Here is a 7758-nt window from a genome sequence, read left to right as displayed (position 1 = left end):
CCTGCCCCCGCCGCCCGCTCCCGTGGGCAGTTGGGCCGCCCCGGCCGCGCGCTCTGTGGCCGGTAATGGGGACAACCCGCATGTCAGCGTTCTGCCGCCAGTCGCTCTGCGGCCCCGGCTGTCCCACCCTGTGGCTGTGAACTCTGGCTCCGCTGGGCAGCCCGGGGTTAATTGCCGTCTGGGAAGTAGAAATCAAGGGAAGTGATACTTGGGTTTTATTCCCCTGGGCTTGTTCTGACAGCCGCTGCAAATGCAGTCCCCAGCGTCTTGGCTCGCAACTGAAGGTGGAATCGTGGAAAACGTATCATGGAAAACATAATGGTTTGGGTTGAAAGGGATCTGAGAGATCATCTTGTTCCACCCCCTGCCGCTAGGTTGCAGGCAGCTTGCCAAGGTGGCCCCGTAAACAGCCAGAGTGTGTTCAGATGTTCGTTCGGTGTGCTCAGGTTAAACCCAGACACTCTGCACCACAGTTTAAGTCAGGTGCAAGGCCCTGTAAACGCTGAGAGCTCTTGGTAGCACCACCCAGAGACCAGACTGCCACGGTAGGACTGAAAACTACTCTAAAATGTCCTACCAGAAATTATTTCCGTAGTTAAAACAGCAGAAAATACCTGATGAGTCCCCAGGGAGCCCAAACACCTGCCAGACGGTACAGTCATGGACCCAGGTGGACACCCAACAATACAATCCCAGTCCCAGCTGCACAGGAAGGGGTGCACACACAGGAGGGGCTGAAATGTAAAGCCACTTCTTCCCCCTCCATGGTGAATAAAAAGTTCCAGGCTTGGAGCTACAGTGGTTTTGATTTTAACTAGCCCTGACAGGTGGTCCCTGGTAAATGCATCGTCGTTTGTCACATTCTCTGCCCTCCCTCTCCCCCTCCTAACTGTGTTTCCCAGGGTCTGATGTTGGGAAGCAGTCACAGAAGTGCACGGCTGGTAACCCTCATGGATACCAAGGAAATGCAGGCAGAGGCCCCTGGGAAGGTGATGCTGCTTGGAAAAATGCCACATCCAGATACCCAGTCACAATCAACTGCAAGAACTAGAAGCTTGAAAACGCAAAATATTTCTGAGGATGGAGATCCCACAGCCACCTGAATCCTCTCTTTTCCCTGGGGCTGGGGCACACCAGGGAATCATGGAAACACATAATGGTTTGGGTTGAAAGAGACCTTAAAGATCATCTGGTTCCACCCCCCTGCCCCTAGACCAGGTCGCTCCGAGTCCTGTCTAGCCTGGCCTGGAACACTTCCAGGGATGGGGCATCCACAAGATTTAACGTTCATCAGGGATAGAAAGATTCAATGTTCATCAGGGATAGAAAATAATAACAGGAAAACTTCCTTTACCCTGCTCTAGGCTGGGTTAGCATCATTTAGGAGCAAAGGCCCAATGTGACATCTCTGATCACCAAAGTCTGTGACTTTGGGGAACAGCCTCTCCGAGAGTGCCCAGCTGGCTGCTCAAGTGCATCCTGCCAAAACCACAACAGTCCTGCAGTCGGGGGTTGGGGGGGGCGGGAAACACAATCCAGTCTGGTAAAAATAGAAATAAAAAAAGGAACCAATAAAAATAAAGGCAGTGAAAAGAAAATAGTGAGAGGAATGTTTAACAGCTTAAAATACTTACGGATGTCTGGGGGCTATCTGCACTATAACCAAGCACTTGTCCCCAAAGGCTGCCCACCCCCTTCCCCTGCAGCACTCAGAGGCAAAGGTGCAGGAGAGCCTGAGGGACAGCTGGGAGGAGCCGGGATACAGCAGTGAGCTTCAGCTTTGTCTGCAAGAACCCATGATACACCTGCTCTGCTCCTGCTGCTCTGGCTCTGGGTGCTCCTAGCTCTCCCACGCCCTTCCCTCGACCTTTAGTTGGTGGGAGCAGAGTGACTGGAGAAACCCCATGAAATAACTGAAGAGACAAGAGCAGGTTGTTAAGAGCCTCATGGCAATACAAAACGAAAATTACGACAGTTCATCTCACTCGACCACACTTCCTTCCCCCAGATCTGCAACACACACTGCTGACAGGAAACCCCCCCAGCCTTCCCAGCTTCATCCACCCCAGCCCACCCACTGCAGGCCCGGGGGCTACTCTGCAGCACCCACCTGCAGCCACCAGAGCTGGGGTGGGCACCCCAGCAGCCAGCTGATTCATCCTCACGCTCCATTCACACCGTATCCCACACCGGCTGCTCCAATACTCCCATCCTACTGCCAAGCACCACCGTGGTGCTCTCCCCGTTATACCTGGCTGTGATGAAACCGAGCCAGAGTTCTGTTTTCTTCTTTAATGAAAGCACTAACCCACAGAGGGCTCGGAATTTTGCTGCTGGCGCTGCAATCTCTTTGCTTGCTGCAAAAATAAACCCAGCTCCAAAACTGGAGCACAGCAGCAGGGGAACAGCACCAGGGTCTTAGAATGCCTCAGGTTGCCCTCAGGTTGCTCCAGCAACCTGATCTAGTGTGTGGCATCCCTACCCATGGCAGGGACTGGAATGAGGTGGCCTGTAAGGTCCCTTCTAACACAAACCCTTCTGTGATCCTGTGATAATGCATCTCAGTCACTCAGTATCAGCTTGCTTAGAAGGGGAACCTACAAAGCAATTAAAAAAGCCTCACATTAATTATTTTTACAAAATATCTACAATCCTATACATTTTCTAAATGACTAATTTTTTACTGTAGTGCTCTGAAGAGGTTACGAGAAAGTTGCCAGGAACCAGTTCCTCTCTGCTCAATGGAAATGCTGCTGCAGGTGCTTTGGGAAGAGTTATTGCAGCCAGTACAAGAAAATTTGAGCACTGCTTATAAAACATTTCCCACGCAGCCCTGAGCTTTGCCACAGCATCCTCTGCCATGGAGGAGGTGTCGCTGCCCTGACCCCCACCCTGAGCCTGAGGAGGCCTAGCTCCCCATCTTCTCTGCATCCAGGGGCTGCCAATACCTCCCAAAGCAACTAGTTTCCCCCACTGTTGCCCATTTTAGGAGCTCTCTAAGCACAGACACAGATAACTTCTACAAAATAAATCGATGTTTTCAAGCTGAGTTTTCTCACCTTTTGTAAAAACAACTGATGTCGTCAGATAACTTCTACAATAGAAGCTGCTTAATGAAGGAAAGAACTTCGAGTTTCGAGCATGGTGTAAGGTTACATCACCAAATAAATATGCATTAGGGAGTGGAGACTATGTATTACATAGGCAGGTTCATGTGAATTTTACTGTATAAAAGATGTAACTTCTTACCCTTTGGCGTGCTTGATTTGTGCAAGCCTCTACCTTGCAGCCAACTCAGAATAAACAATGTCTCTGATCTGATCAAGGCTCTGTGTCTGTGTTTAGAGAGCTCCTAAAATTGGCAACACCACTACTACCTTTGTTAGCCCACGGGGGTCTGGACTGGTCCCCAGCAGCACTGTGAAACGTGGACAGAAAGAATGGTGGGTCCTTTCCCAGGTGCAGTAAGAGGGCTGCAAACCCCCCCAGGGAGATCAGCCCCAGTCCCACAAGGCAGGATGCTGTGGGTTTGGCCGATGTGAGTGGGACTGGCTGGGTTTTTGGGGGGAACACACCCTCCCACAGCCACCGCTCTGACTTCCTCCTTCCCCCGAGCTGACTGCATGACAGAAATAGGAAGGAAACACCGGGGTATGTCGCAGAGCTCCTGATGCCCAGCTGTTTTTCCCAGCCAAGTGTGAGAAGCTGAGACCATCCTCATCCCAGCACAGGACAGAGACGAGGGGCAAGAGCTGGATGCCAGGCAAGTACAGCATCTCTGTTTTCTATGCTTCTGTTCCTCCTTTTTTCAAGGGGAGGCAGCCAGGTCATAAAGGGCTTTGCTCTGGTGTTTCCAGGGAATTTGTTTTGTAATTCCTGATCTCTGGCCACTCAAGTTCAGGGAGCTTCAGGGAGCTTCAGGGAGCTTGGCACAGTGTCCCTCCCTCATGCGGGCCAGTCCATGCAGCCTTTGTAAAGGCAGCTTGCCTGGTCTGTAATGGTTTTGGTTTTGGAGGTAGCCTTGAGCTTGGAACTGCAGGTGGTTATTGTGGGGAGGGTGTCAGACCCCAAGTAACCCCTTGCTCACCACCTTGCGGACCCAGAAAGCAGAGCAGAGAGGGTGGCAACGTGCTCCTCCTGCACCCTCACGCATGGCCCTGAGGGAGTGACACGGGCTGCATGCCTGCCTGCAGCACCAGAGCTGGGGGATGTCAGTTCACCTCCCCAGACTCTCCTCTTCCTCCCGGGATCTCACCCGCTGCCACCTGCAGGATGTGGTGGAGGAGAGTGAGCTGGCGTGATGGCATGGCGCGAGGGTGGCAGGGACAGCTGCCTAGGTGGGGCTCAGCACAGTGCTGCCGCCTGGCACCCCAGGGCAGGGACTGTCCTGGGTGTCCCTGCACCCCTCTGGGCCTGGGGGAAGACCTGGAGGAGGGGATGAGACCCTCACTCTTCTCCATCCCTGTGCTGCACACATCAAATACTCTGCAGGCGTGTGACCCACCGGGAGGGCAAGTCCTTCCCAACATCTCCGTGGCTCTTAGATGCAGATGGAATGTGGGGCATAATCCAAGTGTCAGAGAAAGCAGCCTGGCCCCTGGTTTTGATGTTTTTTCCCACGGCACAGCCACAGCTACCAGCCTCCAGGCTTTGTGTCAGGAAACAAAGGAGTGAAGATGCAGTGGCATCATGTCCCGAGGCCAGCACAGGCACTGGCTGCTGCAAGGTGTGGGGAGGCTCTAAACAGTGCGTTTTGCTGTCACATCCTGCTTCACATGGTGGTTTTACACTTTTCTGTCTCCATTCTGGTGTTGCTAGAAGCCATCTCAGTGTGCCCCTAAGCTACCCAGAGTAGGGCAGCCAGCTGGCAGCCCCTTTCTGCCCAAGCAGGGCTTTTACCTGGGGAGACCCAGCAGCAACAATCCCCTTCTTCCCAGGGCAAGGCAAGGGACCCACAGGCACGCAGGGACCTTGGTGCTCTGAGCCAAGGGGTGCCACAGACTATGTAGGGGCTTGGTACACATGCTCATCCCACAGATCCATCCTCTGCAGGCACTGGAGGCTGCTGGAAGGAAGAATATATTAAATATAATCATATTTACTGTAATAGGACAATAGGAATATATATCTTCTTTTGTATATTAAAACACTTTTTTATTCCCCTGTAATTTATATCTATATAGTGGATGTGAAATATATATAAAAATACTCATATACACACACTGAGTGTGATACTCTGCATGGAGTGGGGAAGTCCTGCCTTGGTGGCATCTCTCTGCATCACACAACCAAGTGATGGAAGAAATGGGCCCAAGCCAAGTGACATCTACTCTCCCATCCTCACTGTACCCTGCTCTGATCATTTCCCATCTGTGCTTGGGGTCTGGGGTGCCCAGAATGGGGTGAGGGGACAGGAAGGTGGGTGCAGTATCTGACATCTCTGTCTCAACACGATGGTGATGCAGCACCAAGGATGCTTGGTAAGGTGGAAGAAGTGCCCAGGGGCACTGACACTAGTGGCACCTCACCATTACAGGTGGATGGTGCAAACACCCCAGAAGTCCTCCTGGGATAGGAGTGCATATCCTCCGGTTTTGCGCAGAAACAGATGTTTAGCAAAGCACCGATGGGGAGTTGTGGCTCACAGACTGTAAGACTCTTCTCTGCTGTTGAACACTCACTTTATTTATAGCAACAAGATCGCTGCTGGCATCAACACTTCTCCTTCAGCCCTATTTATAAATCCCAGCTTGTTCCTCAGTGTGGCACAGCAGCCAGCTCCACTCCAGCAACACCCGCCAGCGCACCCCAGCTCTGCACCCTGCCCACAGGCAGGACAGCACCCAGCTTTTAACTAGTGCATCTTCCCCGAGGCCACCTTCACTTCTTCTGGCTCACAGACCCTTCGGAAGCATCTTGCCTAAGAGAGATGGCTCCACCCTGGTGGCTTCTGCAAAAGGCTTCTGCTGAAGCAGAGCCCCAATCCCAAGCCACCAAAGGCACGTGGCAAGCAGCTTAAAGCTCAGGGTCAAGGAGGACCCTGGTCCTGAGTTGCAGCCTTCTCCCCCTGATGCTACCATGCAGCCCTGGCCAGAAAGCAGAGACCAGTGGCAGTATGTCCTGCCCTTAGCTGGGGTGCTTGATCTCAGCACCCACCCCAGGAAGAAGGTGGTTCTAAAGCTCTGCAGTTCTTCCCCTTCACACCAGGTCAGGAGGGTGGACTGTGTGCACCCATCTGCTTGCCTGAATTTAGGGCAAAGAGGACAAAAAATCCCCAACATCACAGGCAGAGCACGCCCAGAAGACGAGTCCCAGGACTGGTGGTGGTTGTGCAAGTCTGGGATGAGCCAAAGGGATCATTGCTGGGGGTAGGAGAAAATGCTGCCAAGGCTCAGGTTAGGGCCTTGTTCATGCAGAGAGTCAGACTGAAAACCTATTTTCCTGTTCTCTGAACGCCTAAGGAGGCAGACAAAGGCAGAAGCCCCTTTGTTCTCTTTGAAAGTCACCCTACATCACGTATGTGCGCAGCCGCCCACACACCAGGGTGTAATTTCTCTCCACGGCAGAAGAAAATTGTTGAGCTTCCTGCTGCTGCTCTCTCTTAGCATCGAGGTGTGCTTCACACTCTTATGACAAGGGCAAGAAACCACTTTGGGGATGAAAAAGGCATCCAAATCCAGCCCACGACATGAATGCTACATTACAATACTTGATAGCAGCCAGCACTGAGGGGTTGTTAAGGTTCCCACGTTATTTCTGGGGTTTGGAAGCATCAATCACATTTAATCCAGCTTTAGTTGGAAGCTTGCTCTATTTTATGACATGAGCCTGTAAACAGGAAACTTCAACCTCCAGTGAGACTGAGGAGCTTGCAGAGCTCCATCCCACTGCTGCCCCACTCTTCGGCATGGCAGCAGAAATTAAACACTTGGAAACCCTGGGCAGGTGGAATAGCAGGAGCTCATCAAGTCTGAAGGCTTGGTCCTCACAGCCTGTGTGGGAACTTCTGGCTTGTAGCAGAACTGGAACCTAGTTAGGCACATTTGGGGCGTTGATCACTGAGTGCTACAGGAAACAAGGGCAGAAGCCATTCTTCCCTCCGGCAAGCTCCAACTGTGCTGGCAGAAGCTGGAGGTGACAGAAATGTGTTGGGCCAGCTAAGCCTGGTGAGTGCATGTCACACAGACAGGGACATTGATGATAAAGGATGCCCTGAAAAACTTACAGGGGTGGACTGTGGTGGTGAAGAGGGACTTGCAGAGGATGTGTTTGTGGAAAAGGCTCTGTCCACCCACCATGGGATGGTCCTGTGCCAGGCATGGCAGAGTGAGCTCCTGGGCCGTGTCACCGTGAGGGTTTGGCTGGGTGACTACAGAGGTGCCTCCTGTTGGCTGTGCAGCCATGCAGTGTTGGCTGTGGCTCTGTCAGGGCAGCTGATTCCAGGGTTGGGCTTCCAGATGGCCCCTGTCATAGTCAGTGGTGGCAACCAGCCTTAGAGTCCTGCCACATCTCCAAGTCTATACCATAGCTGGGAAACAAACTTCACGGTGCAAATGTTACACACTGACCTACCTAGAACTTCTCTCTGCCCTTGGGAGGAGACCACACATGCTTTCAAGGCTAACCAGTGTCATCCACAGCTTGTCTGGTACCTTACAGAGGCTTATGAGCTAAGACAGGACATCCTGATGTCTCAGAAGGGGATCTGAACAGCCCTACATACTAACCCACCTCAGTGCCTTTTGAAGGTTTCCCTTG

This window comes from Acanthisitta chloris, unplaced genomic scaffold, assembly GCF_000695815.1.
Source record: "Acanthisitta chloris isolate BGI_N310 unplaced genomic scaffold, ASM69581v1 scaffold12556, whole genome shotgun sequence".
NCBI lineage: Eukaryota > Metazoa > Chordata > Aves > Passeriformes > Acanthisittidae > Acanthisitta > Acanthisitta chloris.
Note: the sequence above shows the minus strand (reverse complement) of the source record.